Consider the following 18098-nt stretch of genomic DNA (forward strand, 5'->3'; position numbering starts at 1 on the left):
GGCCGAATAAAATCTGGTGTGCAGGCTATAAAATTTTTGTTGGCCGTCAACAGAACGGCCGATTTTCTGTCAGTCAGTACAGATTTCGGCAGACAAAAATCTAATGAGCAAGACTGGGCATGCTCAGAGAAGAAAAAACACACGGAAAGTAAACCAGCACATGACATCACTTCTGAAGTTGATTTTTGTTGGCCAGGAAAATTTGCGTGCAGTCTAGGCACATTCCAACCAACAAAAGACAACTCTGGACAAAAGTCGGCCGATCGGTCGGCCGATAATCGTTGCGTGTGTACGAGGCATTAGAGTGTCCATTTAGCATTTTTTTTCACCTATGCTGTAAGAAGAACTAAGGTGGATACATTTGTACAAACACACACACATATATATATATATATACACACATATATATATATAGATATATATATATATATATATATATATATAAATATATATATATATGATCATGATGGGGGAATCAATCGATTTTATTTTTCCCTGCAAACCCTGGATTTTTATTTGTTAACCCCTTGTTAAAATGGGGGCATTGTGCATATAGCAGATGCTTATAGAATCATGTCAAAGAATTGAAACCACACACTGGTGGAAGCTACCTAGTGCTACCACAAGCAATAAACTTTTGCAGCCTGTATGACCAGGGATAGATTGATTTCAGTAACAATACATGCTCTGATGGTAGATGTTAGTGTGTAACTAGACAGCCCATTTATCTGTCAGCATCTGACGGATTGCACTGTAATAAATAAATGCTGTCCTTCAAATTACACCGGACATGATGCAGAAAGTGCTCATCAGCCTAACCATTTATTATCGAAAATTGATTTATGACCTTAATCCTCATTAATGACTATAGTCATGATGTGGCAGGTGATGGTTAAGCACAACTCAGCTTAATGGTGTTCATTGTATCATCATCGTCATGTGAGATGTGATACCATGAGGTTGATAAGGAAGTGGAGCTGGCCATAAGAGGTTTGATTCTAATATAACAAAGCTTCACAGCCTTCCTTTATTTTCTAGATTAGTGGTGCTCTGATCATCGAGCCCTCGCAATGCTTGTGTCTCAGGTCTAATCACAGTGGAGATCATCACTGGTGTTCTCTTAAGCCCCGTACACACGTACCGATTGTCGGCCGTAAATATTCGGCTGACGACCGATCGGCCGATTGTAGGCTTGTTAGTATGATGCTTCCGACAGCGCATTTTCGGCCGAATAGAATCTGTCGTGCAGGCATTAAAATTTTTGTTGGCCAACACCAGAACGGCCGATTGTTCGCCAGGCAGTACAGATTTTGGACGACAGACAGCAGATTAGCAAGACTGGGCATGCTCAGAAAAGAAAAAAGACAAGGAAAGTTAACCATCACATGACATCACTTCTGCAGTCGGCTGTTGTTGGCCGACAAAATTCGTGTGCAGTCTTTTGCAGTTTTCAGACGACAGGACAGCACTGGACAAAAGACGGCCGATCGTTCGGCCGACGATCAGTACGTGTGTACGGGGCTTTAGGTATGTCCTACATGATGGGTTAGAGGTCTTCACCCATACAACTGAAGCTGATGATATAATCTGGTTGTACAATTTCCTTTAGATCTACCAACACATATAATGTGATTTGATAGAAATTGGTTGGATTGTATAGGTTTGCCCCCATATTACATAGTTTTGGTAAATTAAATGAGATTGTTCATGGATTTTTTTTTTATAACCAGATTGTAGTGTGTGGCCACCCTAAAACTAGGTACCATTTTAATTGCTATAGTGCAAGCTTTGCAGCCGCGTGTATAAAAATGTGCATGACCACACAATGGTAGTTCTCAATTTATGGAGGATGGACACGCCGGAGTAGCTGGCACTATACAAATCTCGTACCACACATTAGCAATCGGTGACTAATTTTACTTGTGTGATTAGGTGGCTGAAATTCATAATGTATTGCTTAATTTTAAAGGTGCCACTACAATTTTTATTTATTTTCTTCATTCCAAAATATATATGTGGAAGTGATCCATTTCATGTAAATATTAAGTATCTGTAATAGTCCAACTGCAGCCAAAATATTTTTCACTTTATAACATGGGGAAGAGCTGTATTTCTCCAATATTGATGTCAGGGATTGCATAAGACTAGGTTCACAGAGCTGCGATTCAACTTTCAGTGCAATTATGTAGGGCAACTGCAATGCTACTTTGAAAGGATTTACATATTCTATGGGAGCAAAATTGTGCTGGAATTGCACTAAAGTAGTAGAGGAACCTATTCCAACATTGCACCGTGCCGAGTTACACTGATGATAACGGGCACCATAGAAATCAATTTGATTTTCATGGTTGTGCGATTTCAGATGTAGCTTAAGAATTGCATTAGTGTTAACAAACCCTAAGTCTGGCCATAGATGATACAATTTTCTTTCCTTCCACCACTGGTGGGAGGAAAGAACATCACCTAATTCCCTCATCAACACACTCATTGTTGATGGGAGAATGCATCCTGCGCTATTGTATTCTGCCAGCAGGGGGTATGGGGAGCATTCCCGGCCAGTAGAACATAACAGTTACTGCTACCGGAAATCCGGCAGGCTGGTGTTACCCAAGTTGATCTATCAATCAACTTGGGTACAATCAGCCTGCCTATACATGGCTCGAATCTCGCTCGGACCCTGCTCACCCAGCCGAGCTTCGAACCGTCTATGGCCAGCTTTAAGGAGACTTCTCCTGACACAAAGGGGGAAATTAAAGTGATTGTAAAGTCTCATTTTTTTTTTTAAATAACAAACATGTTATACCTACCTCCTCTATGCAGTTGGATTTGCACAGAGCAGCCCAGATCCTCGTAGTCTCTGGTCCCTCTTTGCAGCCTTGCTCCTCCCTCCTGATGAGTGCCCCCACAGCAAGCAGCTTGCTATAGGGGCACCGGAGCTGAGCTGCAGCTCCGTCTGTTTATTCAGACACAGAGCTGCTGTTTGGCCCCGCCCCTCTCGCTCCCAATTGGCTGGCTGACTGACTTTGACAGCTGCGGGAGCCAATGGCACCACTGCAGTGTCTCAGCCAATCAGGAGGGAGAGTCCCGGACAGCCAAGGGAGTCGTGGACATCACTGGACAGAGATTGGGCTCAGATGAGTATTAGGGGGGATGGGGAGGCTGCTAAACACAGAAGGTTTTTTGTCCTAATACATAGAATGCATTAAGGTAAAAAAACCTGACTTTAGATCTGTTTCAGGCAGGCAAAGCAAGCTTAAGCCAGCAGTCCTTCTGCTCCCTATGCCATGATTGGCACAGACATGACATAGAAAGAATACAAAGCAGCTTGTGTCCGCTTTGTTAATTAGGAGCAGTTTACAAGGAGGGGCAAGTGGCACCCCTATTAAGATATGTGTTTAACGTTTCCAAACAGGAGCTGAGCGGTGCTTTAAGGGACAATTCACACAAGCATTTTGCCATGCTGTGAATCCCCAAAATCTGACTGCAGCAGCATGTGGATAGTAGCGGCCGCCAAACTCGTACAATTCAATGACAGGCTGTTATCGCTCACAGCTATTCGTACAGCCAGCGATCACCTGCTCAAAGCTTGCTGTTCACACTGGTCTTATGCAAGCTGAAGAACATGTGAACTAGGCCTTAAAAGAAGAAGTATGGCTTTATGAGAAAAAAAAAAACAATATTTATACTAACCTAGGTGGATGCAGCATAGATCCTATGCTGCATCTGTCCCCCACTGGCTCTGCAGTGAGAACTAAGCGATCAGACACTGCTGATCACTCAGTTCTCCCCTCCACTCTGAGTAGAGAGCTGTGACTGTTAATCATTGGCTCTCTCCTCCAGCACTCACTGGTGTAGGGGGATGGGAGGGGCTGGCTCAGGCTCTCCGCTGATCCAGGTGCTCATCCAAGCTTCTGGGTGGATCCCAACCATATAGTTGGGATCTTTCCTGATCCTGGGCCAACTGTGACATCAGCCAACAGCGAGTCACATGAGCTAACTGCACTCCTGTGATCCATAGGAGAATATGGCCAAAATAGCTTTGGCTATACTTCTCTTTTAATTGCTAATACAGCATTGCATGTCTAAGCTCCTCTACTGCAGCCAAAAGTTGCTATACTGCATTTACAGTCCTGATTGGTCACTATGAAAGTGAACATTATGTAGTGCAGTAATTGCACTCATCAACCTAATTTTCCCCCCATTCTTGAGGACTGTATATGAGAATATCCCACTGCCACAAGTGTAGAGAATGACATTCATACAGACAACAGATAAGAATGGCAGTAGATGTGTCTCTGTTTAAGCTCCCTTCCTCGTCTAGAGACTGAATGCAGCTTATGCAATGTATCACTAGCAGTAAGAAGCACTGTGCAGACTCAGAGAATGCCTGAAAAGCTTTTGGAAATTTTGCCAAAAAATAGTTCAGAATATCGTAGATGATTTTAAATTGTTTATATCAAAATCTGATGTTTGTTAATGAGGAAAATGTCTGTATTTTTCTATTGTTGGTCATAATAAACATAATTTTATCTATTGTGTGTCATTCTCCATATAATACTGTCATGGTTATTAAGCTGCTTTTGTAAGACTCTCTTAATGAAAAAAAAAAAAAAATGTAACTTTTGTCTTACCAAAACAATCCTTTTCCCTGATGTTCATTGACGGACACAGCTCCAGAAATTTCTTAACCATTGGGTTATGCTGTCCCCCTACAGTAGTGAGACACTAGGCAGGAAAAAGCTTTACCGCGCCTTTGGGGCAGTCCCAAGGGACATACTCCCACACTCTGCTATAAGCATTCAGTTTTGTTCCAAGCAGTGACAGAAGAAAAATAACCCAACTCAATAAAGGGGTGGATGCTGTGTCCACCAATATACAACAGAGAAAAGGATTTTACGGTAAGACGAAAATCCAAGTTTCTCTTTCGTTCATTGACGGACACAGCTTCAGAATCATCTTAACCATTGGGACGTCCCAAAGCAGTGTTAAACAGGAGTGGGAAAAACAGCAGGAAAAAAAAATTCCCAAAATGCTAAAACCTAGCCAACCAGGTAACATGGAGCTCAACTAGGAACAACTGGAGCTCACCTGAACCAATACACCCTCAAAGAGGGCCAGGTCTTCTCAAACAGTGGCCTGCAAAACCTTGCGGCCAAAAGCAGCATCCGCAGATGCCAGTACATCCACTTTGTGCACATTTTCATGAAATTGTATAGACGACCAGGTGGCCGCCAAGCAAACCTGTATCACAGAAGCCTGATGGTGTAAAGCCCGAGAGGCACTAAGCACCCGTGTAGAAAGCGCCTTAACAGGGAAAAGAGGAACCTGACCCTTGATGAAATAGGCCTACACAACTGTCTGTCTTGACCATCTGGAAATGGTTGCAGCAGACGCGACCAGCCCTTTGTGAGGTCCATCCTTAAGGACCAACAGTAAGACTGATTTCCTAAACAACTCGGTTGCCGCAAGGTACACCCTGAGCGCCCGACGCACATCAAGAGAGTGCATCTACCTAGGATGTTTAGGCAACACAATGTCTTCATTCAGGTGGAAACCAGAAACAACCTTAGGAAGGAAAGACTGACAAGGGCAAAGCACAACTTTATCTCTGTGAGCCACCAGGTAAGGTGAACGACAAGACAACGCCGCCAGCTTCAAAACCCTGCGTGCAGAAGTAATAGCCGTCAAGAAGGCTACCTTCTGAGACAATGTAAGCAGAGAAAGCTTGTGAATATCTTTCATAGGCGGTTACTGGAGAACCGACAGCACCAAATTGAGATCCAACAGAGGCAACGGAGACCGTACTAGGGGAACCAAATGGTGAACCCCCCCCCCCCCCGAAGAAATGTGTGAACCAAAGAATGCATAGCCAAGGCCAGGCGCTGCACAACACCTTGTTGGAGGAATGCCAAAATCCAAGCCACCGAAAGGGAATAGGTATGACCTTCAAGAAACTGACACCACGCAATGTACGTCTTTCAGGCACGATTGTAAATCTAAAGGTAGATTTTCTAGTCTTTAACAGCGTGGGAATCACCGATTCAGACAACCCCTATGCTTAAGCAGCTGGCTTTCAACAGCCATGCCATTAAAGCCAGCGACTGTAAATCAGGATGGGAGTTTGGCCCTTGGGGGCAATATATCTTCTCCAAGAGGAAGTCTCCAAGAAGAAGCGGCAACCAGCCATAACAGATCAGAGTACCAAGACTGGCAGGGCCAGTTTGGAGCCACTAAAATGACCGGGATCCCTTCTGCCTCGATCCTGCACTGGAAGCTTGGCAGAAGCTTGAGAGGGGAGAAGGCGTAATCGGAAAATACTGATCCCAGTGAGCCACTGGTGCGCTTGGCTAGAGGATCCAGAGACTGTACTCTGTACATTACTGTTAAGACAAAAGGCCAACAGGCCCACCTCGGGAAAACTCCACTGAAGACACAACTGAAAAACACCTTTGGATGAAGTGACCATTCCCCTGGTCCAATGCCAGTCGACTGAGGTAATCTGTCAATTTTCCCCTCCTGGAGAGTGTACAGCAGAGAGGGCTGGAACAAACGTTCTGCCCACCTTAGAAAGCCGGCTACATCTCGAGCCGCCAGGACATTTATTGTGCCCCTTTGGTGATTGACATAGGCCATAGCCAAGTCTGGAATCCTCCAGAATCCTGACCCCCTGAGCACAATCTGTGCCAAGAACACCTCCCCCCCAGACAGGCTGGCACCCGGGATGACCATCGTCCAGTATAAAGGAGGGAAAGAACCACCCTGTCAATGTCCTGGAGAACAAAGCCACCAATGCAGGGATCCTCTTGTACACCAGCTCAACAGGATCAGGTTGTCTAGGGACTGTGGAGCTTGTCCCATTTGACAGAAATCTCTTATCCAGAGATCTCTAATGGAACTGTGCAACAAAACCGCCTCAAAAGGTAGAAACTGTCAGGCCCACACATGCAGGTCCAGAAACCCCTGAAATCGTTCCAGAGTCGGAACCGGGATAATCACCCCTTGCAGTAACAAGTTTTGTACTACCCCAAGAGACCCCAGAAGTGGTCTGGGAACAAGCAGGTAAGCAGGTTGGGTGGGGGGAGAAGAATCTTCCCCGGAAGATAAGACCGAAACTCGATCTTGTAGCTGGAAAGAAAGACTTGGTGGACCCCTTGTTCTATACTAGGGAGGTCCACAGATCAGGGGACCAGTGGTCGACATCACCCCCACCCCAGATATAGGTGAGGGTGCCCCTTATGCTGAGGGAGCCCATCCTTAGGTCTAGAGAGCCCGGTCATGGCTAGCCAAACAAGGCCCTTTTGGAACCTCCGGTAGAGGCTCAGAAAAGGGCCATTTGTCTTGAGATCCTAAGAGATGAAATACAGAAATCTTATGAGCCGAGAAGAATGGACCACGTCTATGACAGGGCTCCTTGTCTTTGCCTGCAGAAGGAAAGAATTCTACCCCCCTGAGAAATCCTTAATTATGTCATTCAGGGTCGCTCCAAACTGGTGATTCCCACAAAGGGCTATCAGATAAGGCCTTCTAAGAAGTCTGGTCAGCAGACCAGCATTTCAGCCAAAACAACATGCCAAAAGACAGCTGCTGATACATACAGCCTAAGACCAAAGGAGCCACAGTAAAAGGGGGATCACAGGAAAAAAAAACAACTGTAGCCCCTGGACCAACCGATCCCCCAGCTCTGCAAAGGCAGGGAAAATTGCTACCCCTCCAGGTCCCGGCGTAAAAGTTTAGTCCACTCTTTAGAGATTGCGACACCAGGGCAATGGTAAATACCGGCCTAAGTACCGAACCAGCCACAATGAATATATGGTGGGCTGGAGCCTTCGCCCTCCTATCAGCCTGAGCTGTAAAAGATGAGGGCTCAACAACCGGGCGTAAGGTAGGAGATGGAAAGTCGATTATAGATGGGACCGCCCACTTGCAAGCAGGGACTCCTCTGAAGCACACTACATAACCAAGACGAGTGCGTTTTGCACAACCCCACTGTTTTGCGACATTCTTGTCAAGTAGCAGAAGAACGGGAAAACACCTGTGCCGCCTTGGAGGGCCAACACCTCCAATGCAGCAGCAGCTAAAACTCCATTTGCAAGATTTTAAATTTTTTTTTTTATATATAAATAAAGACATTAAACAGGCAGGCGAGGGTTGCTGACTGCGATACTGCAAGGGGACGCCGACTCAGAGCCCACGAATGGACCAGCTACTGGATCCCATGAAAAAAACAAAAGGGGGGGGGGTCGCCTTCCGCGCCCCTCCATTAAAACCTGCATTAAAATAAATAGCCCCCTTAAAAGGAAACAACCACCATGACGCGGGTCCGCAGTGCTAAAAGCGCAAGTACCCTACGCAATAATGGTGGCATGCTGTCATCAAAAAGGTGACCACCCCCACAGCGATCCCCCCCCTACAAGGAAGGCGCCCAGAAGGCTGCAAGACGTGGCCTAAGTTTTGGTGGAGGCCAAGCCGCACAGATCCCATCCAAGAGAAGGTGGGTGCCTACTGGACGAGCCCGTTATCATCAGTGTAACTCGGCACGGTGCAATTTTGGAAAAGGTTCCTCTACTACTTTACGGTGACTCTAGAGCGGCTAGGGAGAAGGAGAAAAACCCAGGGGTCCCACCACCCCCAGGGAGGGCCCCACGTCCACCCCAAACCCGCAAGGGGGAGAGGGGAAACAACCACCTACCATACCGTTTAACCGGGTGGGACAGAACACCTCTCCACTGGAACGGGGGTGCTGTTGGCCAGGAGGAACGCTGCAACTCAGGCCGGGACCAGGTCGTATATGTCCTTGCGATATGTTTAACCCGAAGGCCAGCCCGTCCAGTGGGGCTATGTTGCGGCAAACCTATCGCAGGTCTGAGGCCTGTGCTCGCTGGCCAGACTGGGGAGACCTTAAGGATCTAGTATATCCAGTCCGTCGCCCAGTCCAGCAGTTGATTGTAGTTCTCACTGGAACAGAAAATAAGAGGAAACAATTCCAATCCAAAAGAAAAAAAATGCTAGGACCAGAGATCCCAGCAAGGAACCTAGGTCCTTACTCCTGACTAGGCAGAAAAAAAACTGAATGCTTATAGCAGAGCGTGGGAGTATACCCCCTGGGACTGCCCCATAGGCGTGGTAAAGCTTTTTCCTGCCTAGTGTTCTACTCCTGTAGGGGGCAGCATAACCCAATGGTTAAAAAGATTCTGGAGCTGTGTCCGTCAAAGAACGAAAGAGGAAAGAGAAAAAAGTGTTTATCGGTCTTTAAAAAAATGTCATCTGGAAAGTGAAATATGGCTGACAAAAGGGGGTATTCCTTCATAGAAAGAGCAGGCTAAAGAATAAGAAATGTAGTGATAGAAAATACAGATACATCTAAGTGGTCTTCAGAATAAGGGTGGAAAAGCGGGTCCAAGATTTTTAATGAAAGTGAGTGACCCGAGATATAAGGACTGGTGCAATTAAAGTAGTATTAAAACCGAAAGAAAACATTTGTTTTTTTCCAGCTTATCAATTCTTAGATGTGATGGCTGCAGGTCAGATCCCCAGGTGAAAACAGAGGGGGGGGGGGGCTAAAAAATAAAACTAATGCAGCTACCACATCTAATGATTGTAATTTGCAATATATGACATTTTGGGTTTAATACTGCTTTAAGAAGCGTAATAGTATTACTAACAGATGATCTGAAAACTCATGCTTGATGGCCCCTTAATTTTGGCAATGCTGTTTGTTTTTAAGTTGCAGATTATGGCAGCCAAAGTAATTCACACACGTGATATACAATTCATGAAATAAAAGGAAGGATCATGTATATATTTCACAATGCATATGAAAGATTGATTGGCAATTTTTTTTTTTTTTTTAAATTAATCATTTAAGGCAAGTTCACACCACAAGCAGTCCAGTGTTTTTTTTTCTGCATCAAAAACACATGGATAGTAGGTTATATTGTTTTCAGTGGCTTAGTTCACACCAGTGAAGTCAGTTCAGGTCTGTTCCATGAACACCAAAAAAAAGTAGAACATACAAAATTTTTTCTGCACTGGACTGTACTGGAACACAGTAAAACGCATCAAAAATGCACTGGAACACACAACCTTATTTAAGGCTAAGAAAAAAGAGGGGGGGGGGGGGAAAGGCGCACTGGAATGCATCAAGAAGGTGCATACAGAAAAGCATCTGGACTGCGCTTCTATGGTGTGAACTGGCCCTTACACTCAATTAAGTGACTATTTTTCATATTCTATTGTAGCTATTCTTAACCCTAAGGGTTCCTCCAGAAGTTGCTAGGGGTTCCTAGAGCTGTGGCTGACTGACCTCCCATTTAATAGTACCTGCAATTCTGGGGATAATGCCACGTGGCAGAGTCAGCAGCAAGACACCAATAATCTTTTAGCTCAACATAAAGGTTACAATCTGATTATGCAATCTTCATACAATCAACTTTATATTTACTAAAACTGTGCAATATGATGAACTAACTAATCTATATAATCATTCTGTATCCCAACCAAGGAGACCCTTCTACTACATACTTGTAGGTGTAAAGAAGATTGTAGAGATTGGAGGGAATATGGAGAGTTTAATGGTGGCATTCTGACCTCTGCTGTAGGTGAGACGTTTTTCCCACTGACCCCCAACGAATCGGCTATGATGTAACAGTCTATTCTGGAATATTTTAGGCACAAAATCTTGAGATTAATTTAGAAACACGTGATTAGGCTATGTAGTCATGTAGTCAATTTACTAGTTGTTAAAATAAAGCTAAACCCATTAAGTGTCCCCCCAGTCCTGGAACTAGTATGTTACATGAGTTAATGGCTGCTTCTATCAAAACCTGATCAAATAGGTGTTTTTTTTGTGCGCTCCAACATAAAATACAGGATTCATAACCATATTAGCTTGCCTTACAAGCATTTTCCTAAATGGCCGCTAGAGGGCAGTGGAGAGTTGGCAGTGAACCAACTCCCCATGCTTTGTTAGCCTATTACCAAAGCACAAAGTGTATAAGACCAGATGCAGCCATAAGCTGAACTCTAGACAAATGTGTTGTATAGGGGAAAAAAAAATAAATAAAACATTTTGGTTTGTTCAGGCTTTAGAGTTGCTGAAATGCACTTAGTAAATACTTACCGTAGTGTTAATTTGTGATGTCAAATTAAAATTTGGAAGAGATGCTATTTTTAAAAAAAAAAAATGCATATTTACTAGTGATGCTCCTGCATTTGCGCTTCTGGTTGTTCAAACGATCGGATCTTTCTGTCATGTTTCATCCTCTTTGTGTAGCTCTTTGGCACGGTTGTTTTTTTGAAGATCTCTGTATTCAGCAAGCAGATCAGTATCTCTTTGTATATGATGCATTTCTATATTAACAATAACATTTGTAAAACAAAAATGGGAAGAATGAAAAATAAAAGCTGAGCAGTTGCTATGGTCAACTGCATCATTTCAGATCGAACTCATCCCACTTTTTATTAAATTCTCCCCGCTGATTCCAAAGGAAAGCATCCCTGCCAGGAGAACCCAGTGAATATTGCTAGCAGCTACAGCTGCTGGAAATGATTGCGTGTAAAAATCTGACATGCTGGTTGTACTAAAATCAATCCATGGATCGACTTGGGTACAATCAGCCTGCCAATAGGTGGTTTGAATCTCAGCCGATCCCTGCTGAAAATGGCCGAGATTCAAACCATCTATGGTTGGCTTAAAGTAGAACTATGGGCAAAACTTTTTTTTTTTATAACCCTTGTCAAATTTTTTTTTTTTTTTGGCATCTGTGTCCCATTACAGAGATTTTCCTTCACTTCCTGTCCCATAGCCAAACAGGAAGTGAGAGGAAATGCCTGCAAATTAAGGGAATTTCTTGGAGATCACCAGAACTAGTGTCCCCTATGGAAGATTTTACCTTCTTTTTACTTTTCTGGGGACAACCCAAACTTTTGGAATTTCTTTTACTTTTAACGATAATGGTAAACAGTACAAATAAAAAGGGTGAATCTCCCTAACAGGTCAGCAATTAAACCTGACAGGTGTGACAATCCCTCTCCACTCCATCCAAAACTAAATAAAAAAAAAAAAAAAAAAAAAGGTTTTGCCTTTAGTTATACAGTACAGAGCACTGGTGCTCAATTCTGGTCATGGAGAGCCACAATGCATGTTCTCCCCATCACCAGGCATGGCCACAGCTGATTCATAGCAGAATTTTAAGCAAAAAAGATTAAATATATACAGTATCTCACAAAAGTGAGTACACCCGTCACATTTTTGTAAATATTTTATTATATCTTTTCATGTGACAACACTGAAGAAATGATACTTTGCTACAATGTAAAGTAGTGGTGATAAATGCGGTGCGCTAAAACAAAACATTTATAATGAAAATGACCCAAATCAATGGGAATACCAAAATCAATCAAATGTGATATATAAATATAGGTTCATCCTTAAAAACCAGTGGCACCAATAATATTCATAGTGATAAATCAACATAAAATTCATAAGTGTCCATGAATTGGTGATGACTTAAACTTGTGAAAAATGAAAACGACGTGCTTCCAAATCCAACATGTAAGTCCAGCACCTTGGTGAAATTCCTCCTTACCAGACGGAAAAAATAAGGTGCCAAAATATATAACAAATGAACTGAAGGTGAGACAGACAATCCCCCTGTGCTCCAAGACGCCTTGTGAAAACACCCAGATGAGTCTCTTACCAGATAGCAAACAATATGCGCTTGTAAATCACTCCCAGAGAACACAATCTTCTCCTCCTCATCCGCAATCAAGCAAATTTTCCCCAATGTATCAAGCTGATGATCACTATCCAACCCTCTTGTCAACGTTCACAGCAATCAAAAGGCAGAAAACGGTTTCCAGAGATCACCAACAAAAGAATGGAAACTTTTTGGTAACTGTTTTGTAAAGAATGTTTGGAATGTAAATGTAGCGCCTCCTGGTGGTCAGGATTACAGACTCAAGCCATAGGTACACTCCTCTTCTGAACGGGGTCTCCTCTATTTGCAGCTCTCTGCAGATCCGGGCTCCTCGTTGCTCTCTGATTCTTCTCTCTTCTGGACGGTTTATCAGCTCTGCTGTGATGTCACATTTGATTGATTTTGGTATTCGCATTGATTTGGGTCATTTTCATTATAATTTTTTTGTTTTAGCGCACCGCATTTATCACCATTTATTTACATATTCAAAAGCACTGAATACCGGTAGCAGCTTTAACCATCTATCAGCGCACCCTCCCCTATATACACAATGTAAAGTAGTGAGTGTACAGCTTGTATAACAGTGTAAATTTGCTGTCCCCTCAAAATAACTCAACACAGCCATTAATGTCTAAACCGCTGGCTGTTGTCCCAGAAGGAAGCCTCTTCTAAAGATGATGAACAAGAAAGCCCACAGTTTGCTGAAGACAAGCAGACTAAGTACATGGATTACTGGAACCATGTCCTGTGGTCTGATGAGACCAAGATAAGCTTATTTGGTTCAGATGATGTCAAGCGTGTGGCAGCAACCAGGTGAGGAGTACAAAGACAAGTGTGTCTTGCCTACAGTCAAGCATGGTGGTGCGAGTGTCATGGTCTGGGGCTGCATGAGTGCTTCCAGCATTGGGGAGCTACGGTTCATGGAGGGAACCATGAATGCCAACATGTACTGTGACATACTGAAGCAAAGCATGATCACCTCCCTTCGGAGACTGGGCCGCAGGGCAGTATTTCAACATGATAACGACCCCAAACACCTCCAAGACGACCATTGCCTTGCTAAAGAAGCTGAGGATAAAGGTGATGGACTGGCCAAGCATGTCTCCAGACCTAAACCCTATTGAGCATCTGTGGGGCATCCTCAGAGGGTGGAGAGCGCAAGGTCTCTAACATGCACCAGCTCTGTAATATCATCATGGAGGAGTGGAAGAGGACTCCAGTGGCAACCTGTGAAGCTCTGGTGAACTCCATGCCCAGCAGGGTTAAGGCAGTGCTGGAAGAGAATGGTGGCCACACAAAATATTGACACTTTGAGCCCAATCTTCTTTTAGGGTGTACTCCCTTTGGTTAGCAGCGGCTTAGACATTAATGGCTGTGTGTTGAGTTATTTTGAGGGGACAGCAAATTTACACTCTGCTACAATGTAAAGTAGTGAGTGTACAGCTTGTATAAAAGTGTCATTTCTTCAGTGTTGTCACATGAAAAGATAATAAAATATTTACAAAAACATGAGGGGTGTACTTACTTGTGTGAGATACTGTGTGTAAGAGTGTTTACCTGCCAAAGAATGTATATATCTGTCCATCCAGTTCTAGGACGTACACAGCAGGGAAAAGGACCGGATCTTTTTCTGCTGCACTTTCCCTTTCAGGTCCTCTGTCCACCCTCTGGACAATGAAAGTAGAAGAAGCAGGAGACTGATGTGCTCCTCTGTCAGTCACTCTGCTCTCTTCAGTTATCAGCAAGCCACTTGCACAGCAGCACACCTGCACCGCTCCTTTTGCCATTCTGCTATACAGGGACCAATATGTAGTCAAATGCAGGTACTTACATGTAATGTAAAAAATACATTTAATGATGTATTAATGAATACAGAACTACATTTGTGTCTTTTATGTGCTTGGAGTTCAGCTTTAAATATTAGGTTGTGTAAATAAACAGCACCATTGTACTATTGGCTATAAAAAGACACCTTCCAGGCATAAGATGACAGCTTCCAGCTACAGCCATTCTCCGCTATGCTATTCAGTGACCCTATTCCAATAGCTACAGCTTTCCCAATAAGCACCACAATCTGATCCCTGCAAACAGCTTGGTTGGAACATTGTTGGTAGGATTTGCTTCTATTAAGCCACAAAAGCATTAGAGAGCCTGGCACTGATGTTGGGGGATCAGCCTTGGCACACAGTTGGCATTGCAATTCATCCACAGCTGTTCATTTGGGTTGAGGTCAGGGCTGTGTGTTTGCTCCGCTCTCAGACTGCTAGAGAAAGATTTAACTGGGCAGAAATTCGATATGCTGACTTGTTGGAAAACTGGCATCCTATGATGGCTTCACACTGACAGTTACCTGGCTCTTCATTACAAAACTTTTTTCTGCCGTTTTACTTTATGGGAGATTCAATGGCTATATGCTGAACAGGTCTCTGGCTATTGTACAAAAGGGGGTCTTAGATTCTTTAGTATCTCAAAGCAACACTGAACTAATGGACTTTGTTTACAACTGCTGTCTATGCTTTTAAGTCCACTATATCAGTGGTCCTCAACTCCGGTCCTCAGGGCCCACTAACAGGCCAGATTTTAAGTATTACCTTGGGAGATGCAGACCAGAATACTGCAATCACTGAGCAGCAAATGATATCACCTGTGATGGATTTCAGTTATCTTGCAAACCTGGCCTGTTAGTGGGCCCTGAGGACCGGAGTTGAGGACCACTGATATAGTGGACTTAAAAGCATAGACAGCAGTTGTAAACAAAGTCCATTAGTTCAGTGTTGCTTTGAGATACTAAAGAATCTAAGACCCCCTGAACTCATGTGGACATCCCTCCAAATTGAGTTCAGGTGTTTTTTTTTTTGTAATTTAATAAGACACTTTTTGGCCAAATTCTGCACTTCAACCTTTGTGGCGGCCATTTGGCCCTGTTCTGTTCTAACATGAGCGTTCCCCTGTGCCTAAAGCCATAAAGGCCTAGTTCAGCGACTTTGGTGTGGAGGAACTTAGGTGTTCTGCCCAGAGCTCCAATCTCAACCCTGAGCAATGACATGGAGTTGCCCCCCCCCCCCCCAGTTATTACAGCCTTCCTTTATTCTGGTAGGGGTTCCCGCAAGATTTTGGAGCATGGCTGTGGAAGTTTGTAACCATTCAGCCAAAAGAGAATTTGTGAGGTCAAGTTCTGTATTTATGTTAAATGAGAAGTAATGGCCAACAGCCAACTTTCCAATTCATCCCTATTATGTTCAGTAGGGTTGAGGTCAGGGCTCTGAGAACAACACTCAAGTTCTTCCACATCAAACGCCGAACATGTCTTTATAGATCATGCTTTTTGTACAGGGGCACAGTTATGCTGGAACAGAGGGCCTTCCAAAAATGACTGCCACATAGTTTGATGTACAGAATTGTCTAAAATCTCTTTACTTAACCATTTGTAATCCATATAACTAACTTATATGTTGGCAAGTTTGCACTGCTGTGCCAGGTCATGTACCTAGAAAGTGATCCGACACTTCCATGTCTGGGGCGCACGTGTGCACCACCGGCAGCCCACTCCCGCTGTGATTATACACAGCGGGAGCTGATCTGCAGGTACCATGGACTCTACGGCAGCCAGCACCCGCCGATCAGCCAGCACAAGGCAGATTGCCGTTCTGTCAGTATAGAAGGCATGGATCCTGTATTCCTGCAAAGCAGGGACATGGATCCATGCCTTCCCCTAGAAAAGCACCTCCCCCACAGAACACAAACACTGGTCAGGCAGTTAACCCTTTGATCGGCCCTGATCTTTAAATCCTTTCCAGCCAGTGTCATTAGTACAGTGACCGTGCACCGTAGCACTGATGAGTGTCGCTTAGTCTCTGAATGTTCGCCGCAATATCGCAGTCCCGCTATAAGTCTCTGATCAGCGCCATTACTAGCAAACCCCCCCCCCCCCCCCCCCAAAAAAAATAGATAAATAAAAAATATCCCATAGTTTGTAGATGCTATAACATTTGCGCAAACCAATCAGTATACGCTTTTTGGGATTTTCTTTTTACCAAAAATATTTGGCAGAATACATATTGGCCTAAATTAATGAAGAAATTCGATTTTTTTCAATGTTTTTATTGGATATATTTTATAGAAGAATGTAAAAAAAAAAGATTGTTTTTTTCCTTTTTTTTTTTAAAATTGTCTGTTTATAGCGCAAAAAAAACACCAAAAAATATTTTTGGTAGTGTCGCACGACCGCATAATTGTAAAATAACGCAGTGTCATATCATAAATAATGGCCTGGTCAGGAGGGGGGGCGGGGGTTGTGGTGGTAAATCTTCCATAAGTCAAGTGGTTATAGTGTCACTAAACCCATACCATAAAAAACTATCAATAAATGGCGTATTTCCTGCTATTCATGTTCACTCAGGCACTAGGATATTCATTTTCTGTATTCTGCTGCTTTCTATGGCCACCTTCTGTTCATGTTCCCAATTCAGGTAGGGATTTTGCAGCTGTGGTGGCAACTCTGCACATTCTCCATTTTGACTGAGTTTCTATGCTGAGAATTTCCTCCCTATCACATCTGAGCAGCCCATGTGACTGTAGAGTCCTACAGTGATAAATCACAGCCCATACCTCCCTCCCTCCATGCCCACGAACTGGCTAAACACAATGGTAGTGGGATATTACATGTAGATTAATGGAGGCTTCACCTTCCTCTTATTCTAAGGCACAGGCTGGCGGGGTGTGACAGAGCCTGTGACTGGCAGAAATAATAAAGCTTTGATTTCAAATATATTTTTGTTTGCTAATTTCAAACAGTTTATTGATATTTATTTTTACTCTGTATTCCAAAGGCTGTTTTTTTTTTTTTTTTTGAACATGTGACCAGCAGCAGAACTAGAAGCTCCTCCTGCTTATGTTTCCCTGCAGACAGACTGGGAGAGAGCTGGGTCATGTGACAGCTGCATATTGATTAGGAAAAGGTACTTTATTTTATTAAAAAGAAAAAAAAAATCCACTTACAGAAATAGAAGGGATAATGTAAAATGAAAGCAGTTGAAAAGCCTTCAGGTTTAGAATATAGAATGCATTAAGGTGAAAAATGTTTTGTGCTGCAGTTTCCTCCCCTTTTTCTTACCTGAGCCCAATCTGATCCAGTGATGTGCACAAGCCCAGCGACTCCAGCCGCTGTCACTCTCTTCATTGGACAGACTGATTGGCCAATGAAGCTCCCACTGCTGTCAATCAAAAGCTGTGACACGGGAGCAAGCCCACAGAGATGCCCCCATGAAAAGCGGCTTTCGGTGGGGGCACTTGATAAAGAGGGGCCTGGAGCACCAGTGGGGGACACCAGAAGAAGAGGATTGGGGCTGCTCTGTGCAAAACGATTGCACAGAGCAGGCAAGTATAACCTTTGTTATTTAT

Source organism: Pelophylax lessonae (genome assembly GCF_965119305.1).
Source record: "Pelophylax lessonae genome assembly, chromosome: 8".
NCBI classification, from domain to species: Eukaryota; Metazoa; Chordata; class Amphibia; order Anura; family Ranidae; genus Pelophylax; species Pelophylax lessonae.